General features: G+C 42.4%; 1 protein-coding gene across 9 annotated transcripts in view; it reads left to right on the top strand.

The window, feature by feature from the left end:
* Positions 1–3,147: 3,147 nt before the first annotated feature.
* RAB9A (RAB9A, member RAS oncogene family) overlaps positions 3,148–15,124 on the top strand; it is a 32,233-nt gene continuing 20,256 nt past the window's right edge. For 2 of the 9 annotated variants that reach the window (XM_044911874.1, XR_006539379.1), the window contains exons 1-2: positions 3,725–3,735; positions 7,214–7,305. The gene's annotated coding sequence lies outside the window, so the exon portion shown is untranslated. Of the gene's footprint in view, positions 3,340–3,395; positions 3,736–7,213; positions 7,306–10,741; positions 10,900–15,124 lie in introns of those variants that run through there. The other 7 variants (XM_044911870.1, XM_044911875.1, XM_044911873.1 and 4 more) reach the window with 7 other exon arrangements.

Raw genomic sequence — 15,124 nt, 5'->3', positions numbered from 1 at the left:
GGACCCATGACAGAATATATGTTCTATTACGGTGGCAAGTCAGACTTTCCATTTGATTGTATCAACCTGAAGATCGCAAATCCTGAAATTTTCTTCCTGTTGATATATAGATTAAGGATGATGCTCCTATTCATTTTTTGATTTACTACTCCTTTTTAAGCTAAGGAGTGAAGAAATCAGATTTCTGATATTTTCTCATATTGAAATTTTATCTGACTTAAGGATCAGGATAAAAAGTTAGTATTAGTGTAGGAAACATGCTGAATTTAGTCTCTAGCCAAACAGGAAGGGTGTGACATTGTTTGAGATACTGAAAATGTATATATTATATAAATATATGAATATATAAAGGAATATATGAATTAAATAAATGAATATATAAATATATACTATATATAAATATAGATAAATATTAGATAAATATTTCAGTATCAATATTTATTGAAATATTTCAATATTTATTGAATATTTATTTATTCAATATTGAAAATTATTCAGTATTTATTTATATAAGAAATGTTTCCGGGGTGCCTGGGTGGCTCAGTCAGTTAAGTGTCTGCCTTCAGCTCAGGTCATGATCCCAGGGTCCTGGGATTGAGTCCTGCATCAGGCTCCCTGCTTAGCAGGGAGTCGGTTTCTCCCTCTTCCTCTGCCCCTCCCCCTCAGATCCTGCGCTCTCTCTCTCACGTGCTCTCTCTCAAATACATAAAATCTTATTAAAAAAAGGTTTCCTCCACCGAATTGGGATTTTTTGCCTTCATATACTATTGATAACGTTCTTTTTCACTTATTGTATGTTGTTGGGTATTTTCACTCTGACTTTAGAGCCAAATATAATGGATTTCGAATTACTTTTTATGCTTTTCTCCCTTAGTACAGCTATGCAAGTACATCTATGTAATATTGAGAACAAATCTCTTATTTTGGTCAATGATTTAGGGAAATTATCAAATTTCTGATTATTTAGATATGTCATTTAATGGTCAAGTTGCTTACCATTGAGTTCTATGTTTTTCCTTGTATGTGAAAAGTATAATCAATTTAACTAGATCAGTATTTATGATACCTGAGTCTGGGGCCCACTTATTTGTAATTTTTCACCAGAGATACCAGAGATGATTTCTTTCAGACTCCAGCTGGAAATGGGGTATTAACTCCCAGGGCTCACAGTAATAAGTAGGTGTCATTTAACGAAAGAAAACATTAATGCTTAGCAACCTTGACCTCTTTTTCCTCCATGAGTGATGCAATGGATGTTTACAGAATATAAAGACAAAAACTTTAATTAGATGAAGTGAGTCAAATGAGGTCAATTTTTAAATGTTTTTCGTCAGTAAACAAGTTCATGGAGCAAGAGAGACAGAGACCAGCTATCTAACTTGTGTCAGCTTGCCAACCACACACATCTGACAACAAAAATCCCCCAAACTTGCCCTTCAGGGAAAAATCTTTTGACCCACCCTACTCTTGCACTGGCAAATCAGTTAGGCAAAGAAAGGAATATATACCTGAATATATGAATATTCTTAAGTGTCAGTTGTATAGTGTCTAAGTAATAGTTATTTCAGAAAAAGTAATTCCTTATTCTTTCTTCAGGTGCTGACCATAAGCTATACTCAGATGTTTATATGCCTTGCTTACATTTTGGAACAGCCTAAGAATCACTTGTAGGACCTTCTTAGAACCCTTTTTTGGAAAACTCTTGGATTTCCCAAGGCTTACTTTAAGATTTTTTTTTTTTTTAATTTGACAGAGAGAGAGCGCAGAGCGAGGGAGAGAGAACATGAGTCGGGGGGAGGGGCAGACAGAGAGGGAGAAGCAGGCTCCCTGCTGAGCAGGGAGCCCACGGCTCAGGGCTGGATCCCAGGATCCCGATCCTGGGACCCCGGGATCATGACCTGAGCCAAAGGCAGACGCTTAACTGACTGAGCCACCCAGGTGCCCCTTTTAAAAGTTATTTTTATTTTTATTTTTATTTTTACTTTTTTCTCAAGGCTTACTTTAAATCAAGATACAATAATTCCGTAGGAGCTCTTGTTAATAGCTGCTTGGTATTAGCAGTTGTGGAAGATAAAGTGCATCACTCCCTGACTATGATTATGATATACAGTTTTCAGGTAGCCTTTCCTTAGTGATCCTGTGGGTTGCTTGTTGCAACTTAGTTCACTGTACATGACACTGTATAGTTTTTCTTTGGGAAAATTAATTCTAATGTTCTTATATGTTTTGTTGTGTAGTTTTAATTACTTTGTGTTTAAAATAAGATAATGAATATCTTTCCCCTCCCTATTTTCAATAGATTTATATTTTATAAACCTTACTCATATTTCCTTGTGGACATATTTCCTTGGGGAAATATCCTACATGGATAAAAAAATAGATTTCTTTATAAAAGAAAAATTCATTTAAGCTCAAACTAGAGCTCAATCTTTATTACAGGCCTCATTGTCAGAAGTATTCTAAAATTGTCTTTAATACTTGTGAGAAACTCTCCTGAAATATACTTTTTCTAGTGCTGAATGAAAAGACTACATTAGATTCTTTACCGGAAAATGACTCCCTAAAGAGCCAGAGGTTATTTAATGATTGTGGGCCCAGCAAATCATAAAAGTGAGGTCCTTCTCTTGCAACACAAACTAAATCTACCCCACAAAATATACTGAGAGGTCAGGAAAGGCCCTCCTGGGACCCGTATCATAAGAACCATGCACTCAACTCCATATATTAAAGTGAGGAATTAAGAAGAGGTTTTCCAATAGTCTTTCTCCACTACTGCTTTATATTTAGAGATAACAGAGGCGGTATTTTAACAAGATTACGGAAAAGTTTTACATTTACTTTAAAAAATTCCTGTTATGCCACAATATCACAGCTGTTTCCATTTTTCATCTACTGTTTGCATATTCGTTTTCTTATGGTAATCACAAAAACCTGTGATTGTGCTGATGCAATCTTTTATTTCCACTTTAGGTAAACTTTTAAAGATAACTATTATTTCGTGCTCTCTCTCGCCGGAACGCAGCTGAGGACACGAGGAGTAGCCGACCCCGGGAAAAACGACGATTTAGCTTGAGGACAGGCGTCCGGGAGAGAAGGTGAGGGCTGGCCGTACCGCGGCCTCGAGGCCCCGCCTCCCCGGGCCCCACCGTCCAGGCCCCGCCTCCCCGGGCCCCGCCCCGGCCCGCCGCCATGTTGTTGCCTTGGTGCTGGACGTGAGTAGCTGGAGTTGGACCCCGGCAGCGCTACGGTCTCCTGCCCGCGGGTCCCCGACCTGCTCTCCTCGTTGCACTTGGACGGGCCAGCCGGGAGCTCCCCGGGCGTCCTCTGTGTGGCCACGAGGTGAGTGGAGCGCGGACGCCCCTCGGGGCCGGGCGGGGGCCGGGCGGGGGCCGGGGCCGGGCGCGCCAGCGTCAGGGTCTGGGGGGGCTCATGGGCCCCGAGTGCGGCCTGGCCCTCCGGCAGCCGGGGCGGGGGCTGCGCGGGGCCGCGGGGCAGTCGTCCGTCTCGGGACGGGCGACGGCTTGTTGCCTCCTGTCTCCTACTGACTGACGCAGGAGAAAAGACGAGTTCCCACACCCACACAACCCGAGGAGAGGGACACACACCCAAACACGCGGGGACACATGGAGAGACGCCCAAACATCTGGAAGACACACGCAAACACCGGGGGAAAGAGAGATCCATAAACACCTGGGACGCACACGGACTCAAACGCCGGGGGAGAGCGACACGTACGTACGTTCTCGGGGAGGGGGGGAGAGGTACACACACAACCCCCCCGGGAAACACACACATACAGAAATACACCCAACCTCGGGGACACAGAGATACACCAGCCTTTCCCCCAACCATTCGGGGACACACACACATCCACACACCCCAGCCCACCCAGACAAACCGTACCCCCGAATGATTAACGTAGAGGAAGCAAAGGCGCTCACAGGGTTTGATTTTGGCGACCTCTGACAGGCTGCCCGGGTGAACGTTTGCCAATGTGTTAATGACCACTCAGTTAAGGAGTTTGGAATGTGGAGCCAATTCTAGGGGCTGGCGGCATTTTGGGGCATTATCTGATTGAGACTCTGGCTAAGGTTTCAGAATCGTGTTCCTTTCTTCCAACTTAGTTTGTCAAGAGGCAAGATGAGAATTTAAAGTGCTGACCAAATAGCGGGTGGTATTAGTTGTCTTTTTGTTGTTGTTTTTCTTTTTAAGTGATGATACATCCCGTGACCATGGTTCTTTTGAGGAATGACTTTTCTGCTGGTTTCCAAAATGTCATGTGATCACAGTCTTTTTATAAGATTTCAGCAACCTGATAAAATGAATAGAATTTGATAGCTTTTTTAGAATTAAAGAAAAATTTTTACATGTTTGTCATTGTAGTGGAAAATCCCTAAATTGCCTGTAATCTCAGAAACTGTTTCGTGTAGCAGAACTAGAGAGACGAAGGAAACCCAGAACTGTTCGGGTTTTTTTTCAGCCTTTTAGGAAGGCTGTGCTTAGTTTCTCTTTCAGGAGCTTATGTCGAAATTATAATCACTACTTGTCCATAACTCTCAGTATCTTATTTTGATCCCCAAATCTAAGACAAGGGTGTGATCCGGGTGCTTTTAGTATTTTTGTGTCGTCGTTGTAGTTAAATTCCTCTTGCTTATACTAAAAAGTTTCTGGTTTGGTGACTTATTTTGGAGAGTTTTCTGATCTGGGGATATTTTTGGTTTATCATTTGTGAGGTTATAGTAGACCAACGAAAACTAAGGAGAACATCATTGGCCTTGACTCTCTTAGAGGTTGGGGAAATACGTTAGTGCTCTTCCTCTTTTCCATCCTCTCGTGTCTTTTCGTTTCTTTCTATCCTTACCACTCCTTCCATGTAGACTACAGTACTCTGGAGGCCTGAAGCTAAGTTCCTTTGGTTCTAGAAGTTAATTTTTAGCCTCCCCTCATTTCTTACCATTTCTTGGGCAGTCACTCTGGCACTGGATGTTATGTGCATATAAATCCTGTTCATACATCATTTCATTTAATTCTCACAACAGTTCTCTGCTATTAGCTCCATTTTACTCGTGAGGAATTTGCTGGGGGCATAGGAAGGTTAGGTCTGTTTCCCAGGTCACGCAAGTAGGGAAGAGGGCAGAGGCAGGATTCGGGGCAAGCCTTTGTGAGTTTTGCTTTGTTTTCTTTCTTTTTTTTTTTTTTAAGATTTTTAAATGTATTTATTTGAGACAGAGTGAGAGCGAGAGCGATCATAGAGGGAGAAGCAGACTCACCGCTGAGCAGGGAGCCTGATGTGGGTCACCATCCCAGGGCCCCGAGATTATGACCTGAGCCGAAGGCAGACGCTTAACCGACTGAGCCACCCACGTGCCCCCTTTTGTGAGTTTAGAGTGGTAGTTCTCACCGTGGGGACATTTGACAATGCCTGCAGGTGATTTTGGTCCTCACCTGAGAGGGAGTGCTGCTGGCTGGCATCCAGTGGGTGGAGGCTGTGGATGCTGCCCAACATCCTACAGTGCACAGCACAGCCCTCCACAACAAAGAGTTGTCTGGCCCAAAATGTCACTAGTGCCAGGGTTGAGAAACCCTGCTTTACAGCAGTCTAACTTTGAGGCTCACGTTTCAGCGCTTCTGTAGTTCTTCAAATGCAATGTCATTTTCCTATTTAGGATACCTCCTAATCTTTTTTTTTTTTTAAAGATTTTATTTATTTATTTGAGAGAGAGAGTGAGAGAGAGAAAGAGCACAGGAGGGGGGAGCGGGAGAGGAAGAAGCAGACTCCCTGCCGAGCAGGGAGCCCGATGCGGGACTCGATCCCGGGACTCCAGGATCATGACCTGAGCCGAAGGCAGTCGCTTAACCAACTGAGCCACCCAGGCGCCCCCTCCTCCTAATCATTTTAAGAAAGAACAGTGGGGAAAATTTGAGAACTTAAAGAGATTTCCCTTGACCAAGAGACATATTCATTCATTTGAAAGACTAAGGAGTGAGCAAATAATTTCTGATAACAGAATCTTTTTTTTTTAAAGATTGATTTATTTATTTTAGAGAGTGTGCATGTACGTGAGCGGGGGAAGGGGTGGAAGGAGAGGGAGAGAAAATCCTCAAGCAGATTCCCCACTGAGTGGGGAGCCTCACGCAGGGCTCGATCCCAGGACCCTGAGATCATGACCTGAGCTGAAATCAAGAGTCGGATGCTCAACTGACTGAGCCACCCAGGTGCCCCCAGAATCTTTTTTTTTTTTTTAAGATTTTATTCTTTCATTTTAGAGAGAGAGAGAGAGCGCATGCAAGCAGGGGAAGGGCAGAGGGAGAGGGAGAGAGAAGCCCAAGCAGACTGCGCTGAGCACAGAGCCGGCCGCCGGGCTTGATCCCACAACCATGAGATCATGACCTGAGCTGAAACCAAGAGTCAGATGCTCAACTGACTGAACTACCCAGGCGCCCCCAGAATCTTTTTTTTTTTTTTTTTTAAAGGCAAAAGTGTCAAAAAGAGCTTGAGAGCCACTCAGAGCTGTTGAAATAGACTTAGGGGTTTGGTTTCTGTATTATTCCAGTTGTCAGTAAACACTGGGCAGTCTGTTGGGCACTGATATGAAGGTGCTGGTGATATGAAGGGCAATAGGGAGTTGCCAACTCTGCGAAGCTTATAGTCTGTCTAATCATAATCGTAAGATCAGATTCTGACTCTGTCCTGGAACAAAATTTATTGCCTGGGCTACTCAAGGTCAGGGGCTAGGGGTCATTAAGAAACAAAATGTCTGTATACCCACACACGGTACCTGTAAGGGCGTTTACTATGGGTGGACTTAGGTGAAATGGGGAACAGTTGATGTGTTTCTTTTTTTTTTTAAGATTTTATTTGTTTATTTGATAGACATCACAAGTAGGCAGAGAGGCACAGAGAGAGAGAAGCAGACTCCCTGCTGAGCAAGGAGTCCGATGCAGGGCTCAATCCCAGGACCCTGAGATCATTACTGAGCTACCCAGGCGCCCCTGATGTGTTTCTGATAGCTTTTTAGGTTGACCACATCTGAATATTTACAAGAATCAATATTTACAAGGAGCCATTCTTGTTGAGCATAAAATTTTCCTTACATTTAGCCTCAGTAGGCAGTAGTTACGCATGCATTTTATCATGGAAATCAAGAAATAAATGGTGAAATTTTTAAAAATGACTTTTATATCATTCTCTTTTCTTTCTGTTGTTTTCCAGCCATTTTCACCATACCTGTCTAAGACTAGGCCCTTCAGTATATGTACTACTTCATTGTGGTGGTGGATGTAACTATTAGGCGAACTTTGGGGGTAAGTGATTGAGAGGAGGAGTCAAAAAGGTTTGGCTGTCTGTTTAGGAATCACTGTGAAAGTGTTATTCATGCAGCCAAGATGGCATCTTTTGTGGGTAGCTTTGCTTTTGACTCATGCTGATGGATAGCATGTTCTTTGTTAATTACAGATTTCTCTGTCTCTTATCAGGCGTTATCTCCTATGGGGTAAAGGGGATGCTAAATTGTACACCTAGAAATGATTGCTATCATATGGGATCTAGCAAAGGGATATATATGTTCTTTCCTGATTTAAAGGGTTTCATTCTGGGAAGGGTCAAGAGGAATTGGTGCAGGAAGAACATGCACTGGCCTCAGAGGAGTCTTGCTCGATCTATAGTTGGCTTGCTGCTCTGGCCAAGTTAGGTCACCACATTTCTTTCTTTGTAAAATGGGATGGTTGTACTTTACAGTCTCTATGAGATTATATGACACCAAGTAGAGACATCATATTATTGGCTTCCAAGTAGTTCCTCTCCAGGCAACATGCTGGTTAAGCAGCAGGAGGGAATAAGCCAAATAGAAGTGTGCTTGTATGTTTGAGAAACGCGTCTCACTTGAAAGCTAGCTAGGTAATAAATTTGTTAGTCAAAACCGGGGACCAGAAAATAGGGCTTGTGACTAAGTAGGTCATCAACAGAGAACATTTATTAAGGATTGGGGTGGGGGGGTGATGAACTCATGCCTCAGGGAGTTGGGAAAGCTGTGATGCAGAGGCACGTTCTGGATACCTGAGGGAGGAGGCCTGGGGGACCCGGGTGTATAAGCAGGTGGAGAAGGCCTGGCCTCTCCTTGTCTTGAGGAGGTAAGCCTGGAGGTAGTCCTAGGCCTGTGCTTGCCAGGAAGCCTGGGGGTGTCTAGGCTTGTTAGATACCTTGGAGGAGAAATCTCTATTTTCCAGAGTGAATCTTGATATTGTACATGTTGCGAAAGTTGAGCTCTGGGTATTTCCACATTCTGTATTCTTCCATTACTTTTTGTTAATTTTTGACCAAGGTGGATACAGGGTTTAGAATGCTGTTGCCTATCATGAACACAGAGAGGACAGCTAGAAGTAAATGAATGCAAGTAAGCTGACAGCTAAATCAGCACAGGGTGGGGAAAACGGGTGTGTATTTTGAAAGAAATACAGAAATGAAGCAGGCAGTCAGGGTTTACATTCTGCCCTCACTGAATCCAGCTCACTTCATGGTGGGAAATCTGGACACAGACTCCACTTCTGTCCAAGGCCTGATGCCTTACAAATCTATGCTATTGTTTGATAGGGGACGGAGAAACAGTATGGAGCAACTTGATATACTCGTTCCGTGGCCACATTCATTATCCAAGTGTGAAGGCTAGCAGAGCAGTGTAAACTAACAAACTGAACTGTTAGTTCAATGTAAACTGAACTATTTTAATTCCAAGTTCTTGTGAATTGGACTAGGTTTTTGGGTACAGAGGCCAAGGTAGTTTTCATATGAGTGGTTGCATTGCCAGTGTTAGAGAAGCCTGAAAAAAGCCTTACAGATTTCTTTTCTAGAACTTGCTAGAGTGTTTATTTATTAAGATTTTTTTTTTTTTTTGAGAGAGAGAGAGAGCGAGCATGAGCAGGGGGAGGAGCAGAAGGAGAAGCAGGCTCCTCGCTGAGCAGGGAGCCCAATGCGGGACTCGATCCCGGGACTCCAGGATCATGACCTGAGCCGAAGGCAGTCGCTTAACCGACTGAGCCACCCAGGTGCCCTTAGAGGAGTGTTTTGATTTAACAGGTTCAAAAAGTTAGAACTCACTTGACTATGGTGTGTAGCTAGGCACCCTGCTCTAGTTTGTGCAGTTTCTCGCTTGTGTATTTAATCAGAGCAGTGATTAGATAAACATACCTGAAAATACATACATGGTTTAGTTGGAAGTCAGAACAGAACAACCGAAGAACTGCTTGAGGACCACATGTTGGTGAATGCAGAACATTCTCTGGAAGGAGTTCCAGTATTTTTTTTTTTAAGATTTTATTTATTTATTTGAGAGAGAGCGTGTGCACAGAGGAAGAGGGAGAAGCAGACTCCCCACTGAGCAGGGACCCCCCCCCCCCCCGATGTGGGGCTCTGTCCCAGGATCCCGAGATCATGACCATAGCTGAAGGCAGACGCTTAACTGACTGAGCCACCCAGGCACCCTGAGTTCCTCTAATCTTAAAAAAATTTCGTAAATAGTTGTTTTGGAGCAAACAGCTGCTACCCTCATATCCTGTTCCTCATTAACATTTGTGTAGTACTTGATTTTTATCCCACCAGCCCTGGAAAACCTAGCTTTGCAAAGATAACAACGTCATCTAAAGGAATGTGGCACAATCTCATGTTGAAGCCATGAACTCCCTTGAGCGCCAGCTTGCATGGTGTCTTACAGATGTCTGCTACCTCTGTGGCTCCCTCAGAAATTTAGAAGAGTCTGCCCTGCCTCTGTTGCCTATGCAGACTGACCCTTGATCCTCTCTCCCTTGTTGTCCGTAGGGTTTCATCTCCATTTTCTGCTCTACACACTTCTTTAGGGAGTAGATTTGCCGGTGGTGAAAGGGGCCTCTAGGTGCGGAGAGGGTGGTCATGGGGTCTGTGGCCTTTCAGGAGAAACCCTTGTGCTTTCAGCCTGGCCAGCCTGTCTCAAGAAGTGTCAAGAAGTGCCAGTGTGCCTCTTCAGGTCTGCTCTGGGAATCAGCTTTCTCATGGTTAGCTGCTTCTCCCGGGGTTAGCGTTCCTCATCTCTTCTGTTTGTCGTTACTAGGACATTTTGCTGTCCATCTCAATTTCATTGCTCTCTCTCATCTACAGTTATTCCCTCTTCTTGTCCTTTTTGAGTTTGTGTGTGTGTGTGTGTGTGTGTGTATATATGTATATTTTTATATTTAAAGATTTTATTTATTTGGCAGAGAGCGAGAGCAGGAACACAAGCAGGGGAGTGGGAGAGGGAGAAGCAGGCTTCCCGCAGAGCAGGGAGCCCGATGCGGGGCTCGATCCCAGGACCCTGGGATCATGACCTGAGCTGAAGGCAGATGCTTAACTGACTGAGCCACCCAGGTGCCCCAGCTAAGGGGAGTTTTAAGGACCATTAAATAGAAAGCATTTTCAAGGTCACTGCCAGGCTGTTTAGACCTAATAGAGACAGTAATGATGGCTGGGTCCCGGCTCACACTTAGAGGTCCCACCTATGCCTCCAGCTAGAGATACAATGTTTCATAAGATCCTTTCCCAGTTGGGCCTCCATTCCTTTATTTGTTTAAGAAAAATGCCTTGAGTACCCTTTAAGTTTTTATGTCATGTACATCCAGACAAATGGCTACATCTGAGAGAATTCACTGTACCAGGTGGTCAACTGTGGAGGTGTTTTCTGGAAGCATACACAGCAAAGTCCTAAGAGAAGCACTTTTCTCTTTATTTGCTTTACAGCTTTGTGTCCCTTAGTGCATTTAGATGAGGACTGAGGAGAAGCCCCTGGATTGGCCTTTAGCAGCTCTCTGGTGACTTGGGAAGCTTTTTGTAGCAGTACCTTGGTTGGAGCAAACTGGGCATCGTTGATGGAGAAGTGGGATGAAGTGAACTTTCCTGTAAGCCAGCTGCAGTGCTCTTGTGTGTCTTCTCATTTTGACCTGGTAACAACTTCCCTGCAGAATGGGCTCCTCTAATCCAGTTGAGTCCTATATGCTAGACATATAGCTGTCCTCTTGCAATACATCTTGGGAAATCCCCACTCCTCTTACTTAATTTCTTAAGAGCCAAGAAGTTCTACTTTGCTGTGGCTTCATGCCTTATGGGTCGTGTTTGTGTACTAACTCTTCCCTGGGTTTTTATGGAAGTTCTCCAGACCTTACCCTTTTCTGCTCCAAATTAAAGACACCTGGTTTCTTACCTGACTTGAGGAGTCAAAATCAATGTTCCCTTAAGTTACAGCAGATCATTTTAGATCATATTTAATTTGTGTTTTGCTGCTTTAATGCATTTTGCTAACATGCATATTTAAATTCATTTCTTTCACAATGCAGTCTTCTTCCTGAAACCTAGCCAGAATTTCCAATAGTCCTATCTTGTGACTTTTATCCATTTCTTTGTCTTTGAATTGTGTCCCTCACAGTGCAACCCTGAAGTATCTTAAACAACCTTAAACTAAAAAAAACTCTTTTCTTTATTGTTAAGCAGTTTAAGTGTCTTTCACAGGTAAATGTCTTATAGGTAGATTTATGGGTGTTCTTTTAAGGACCTCATTAAACAGAACAGAGAATAAAACGTTATCCTCACTTCCAGGATTAGCATTTTCTCATGAGTAAGTCTGTTCACTGAACTGTCACAGTTCATGGTCAAAATGTAATATTAATAAAGTCTCACAGATGAGGGAGAGAATGGGGAAATAGTGATGCCAAGTAAAGATGAAAGTCCGGAGGGTATTATGAGTAACACAAATGGATCACGCATCATATACAAATGATGTAGGGGCGCCTGGCTGGCTCAGTCCGGTAGAGCAGGCGACTCTTGATCTCGGAGTTGTGAGTTTGAGCCCCATGTTGGGGGTAGAGTTTACCTTAAAAAAACATATACACACACAAATGATGTGGACATGTATTGATCATTACAGATCCGTTCAAGAATCAGATGAAGCCCTTTGTACTCTTTCCGGAGAAAAGCTGAAGCACACACTTCCATCTGTACATTCATCCTTATTTCACCTGTCATTCTAGGAGGTGTGTTTTCCCCCTGCAGCTCCTTCATGGACTCCCCAGTTAAGCACACTCTATACCCAAACTGTCCAATACTCATGTAGCAATTTAAATTTAAACTAATTAAAATTAAATAAAATTAAAAGTTCACTTCCTCAGATCAGTCGCATTTCAAGTGCTCAAAGCCATGTGTGCTTAATGACACCGTACTAGATAGTGTGGGAGTAGAATATTTCCATCATTGCAGAAGGTTCTGTCTGATCATGGTGCTCTGTATTTTCAAGATGGTTTAAGAAGACTTAGTTCCTTAACCTCTCTTTTCCTTCCACTCTCTCCACCACTGTTAATGATTAGTTCGTATACCTAACTACAGAGATGCCTTGTGTTTTAAACAAAATTGTGAGTATGTATTTCTTAAAAGTTTAATTAGGTGACTTATCTTCAAAAAAGAGTACTTATTGGGTCCCCTGGGTGGCTCATTCAGTTAAGCTTGGTTTTGGCTCAGGTCATGGTCTCAGGGTTGTGAGATCGAGCCCGATATCAGGCTTCACTCTCAGCACAGCGTCTGCTTGAGGTTTTTTCCCCCTCCTTCCTCCCCCTAGGCTCCCCCCCAACTCATGCTCTCTCTCTAAAATAAATAAATAAAATCTTTAAAAAAGTTTATTGAAATGAGTTCTTCAAATAGGGTGTTCTACTCTTGCTTTGTGATAGTGTAGTTTGATTTACAGTTTTTCTCTTCTCTTGCTATCTCTGTGAGGTAATGTTCAGTGGTCAACTAGATGATTTATTTCATCTGGTAAGTTGTGCCTCTAAACAAAAAGTTGTGCCTCCAAGTTGGTCTCTTCCTACGGTATTTTGCTTAAGTCTTCTCTGTGTGTGTGTGTGTGTGTGTGTGTGTGTGTGTGTTGACCTCTTGCTGTAGAGATAAAGCACCCATTAGACTTGGTGACTTCTTGACTTGCTTCTTGCTCATGCATTTCAGCAAGACAACCAAGAAGACTGGAAACAGAGTGGAACTAATTAGGCTGTTAAGTGAGAGACACTGATACTAAGATTCAAGGAATGAATCCAGCTCTAAGCGAAAATAGAAATAATTCAGAGATTATCCATGTGTTTCTTTCCTTGGTTAGTTTCTTCGAACCTCAGAATAAGTGGTATGCCTCTAAACTAGGACATTCAAGATAAATGCAAAAGGAATGTGTGATTTTGAGAAAAAAAATCTGTTCCTAAATTTAAAACAAGAGTGATAAATTCAATTTAAGTGTTTGGAAGTAAGGACTAGTCAAGGGGTTACAGAATATGTGTTTCAAATCTGAAATTTTGAGCAGAGCAGTTTACAAACCCAGCCTACTCTCCCTTCGGCAGCTTATTAGAGGAATGTTGTCGTTTTTAATGTTCACCAGCTCCCTGTTGGAGCCAGTAGTACTTAAAGTGGCGTTTTCATTAGACTTGCAAGAAAGAATCAGTTTTTTTGTCCCTTCCCACACATTTTAATAGACTTCAAAAATAGAATGGGGGAAGAACTGATTGAACAAAGAATTGTAAGCGTGGAAAGTACAAATAGAAAAATAAGAATAGAATAAAGGAGGAAGTTATTTTCTCTTTGTTCTTAATTTTGCATTTATTTGATACCTCGCAGAACCAAAAAAAGGACAAATGAATGGATAGAATTAGGTGTGGTGTGTCCCTCCTAGGGAGTTGACGTTGTAATTAGGAAGAGACGCATAGAGCACAAGTGAGTGAGAGCTGTAATCAGGTGGAAATGATTATGAGAGCAAAGAAAAGAGGAAGATTAGGTTTCTGGGGGTGGCCATGGCAAGCTTCTTGGATGAGGTGAGGTCTTTGAATGACTAGGATTTTCCTAGCTGTCTAGGTGTTGGGAGGGAACTCCCAGTCCAAGATAAGGGCCTGAACAAAGACTGGGCTGTAAATTCCTGTGATAGGTGTGGGGACGGTGAGTTGTAGTGATATAATTGGGACAGGTTTGTGAGGTTGGATGGCCCTTGGAATGCCATGCTCTAAACCTTTATATAATGAAAATAATGAAGAAATAAATGGGGTTAGTTATCTGTTAAGAATGGAGGCAGTTGGATCTATAAACAATAAAAAATATCTGCCTTTAATCCCTACAAATATTCCTATTAGAGATTTATATTTTTTCTGCTTGGCTCTGACTCCCTCTTGGTTTACTGTAGTATAATGGCTTTGGAAACCAGCAAGGGGTTGGGGAAAGCCAGAGAAAAGGGTACTGCAAATAAACTATCTGTAAACAATTGATAGTTAAGAGAAAAGTATACAATAGAAAAGTATACAATAGAAAAACAGTGTGGTAAAAAGTAAAGGGTGGACATACAGTGCTTTTTGTCTTCAGTGTTGAGGTATCTGCTGAAAACGTAGCTCATTTTCTTTGCTGCCAGTGACCTACTTACCCATTTTCCCATTCAGATTAGCGTGTGCTGTAGACAGCACGTGTTGGTGCCAGCACATGTGTTGTAATCCTAAGCTATCTGCTGTGTGTGTACAGTTTATTCAAAAGGACACTGATGAAGGGACAAGGAGATCATTCGTGGCTTTGCATAAATCTAATTTTAGGGTCTTATTTGACGATTCTTAGGCCGTATACATATTTGTGTGAGTGTGTACATCTATAAATGTACACCTATATTCTTTAGATATAACTCACATACACCGTAAGATTCACCATTAATGTATACAATTCATTGGCTTTTAGTATATTCACAAAGTTGTGCAACCATCACCCTAATTCCAGAATATTTTCGTCATCCCCCCCCCGCGCACATACACACACAAAGAATCCCTGTACCCATTAGCAATCACTCCCCATTTACCTTTCCCCACCCATTTCCTGGTACCACGAATCTATTTTCTATCTATGGGTTTGCCTATTCCGAACATTACATGTAAATGGGAGGCCACATGTAATATTATTAACAATTCAGTTGTTGGACATTTGAGTGGTTTCCACTTTTTGGCTATTATGAATAATGCTGCTATGAACATTCACATACAAGTTTTTATGTGGAGTATGTTTTCATTTCTCTTAAGAGAAGAATTGCTGGGTCATATGGAAAGTTTATGTTTAACTTTTTGGGGAATCACC

The sequence above is a fragment of the Neomonachus schauinslandi genome, chromosome X (genome assembly GCF_002201575.2).
Source record: "Neomonachus schauinslandi chromosome X, ASM220157v2, whole genome shotgun sequence".
NCBI classification, from domain to species: Eukaryota; Metazoa; Chordata; class Mammalia; order Carnivora; family Phocidae; genus Neomonachus; species Neomonachus schauinslandi.
This window is presented reverse-complemented; position numbering and strand designations above follow the sequence as displayed.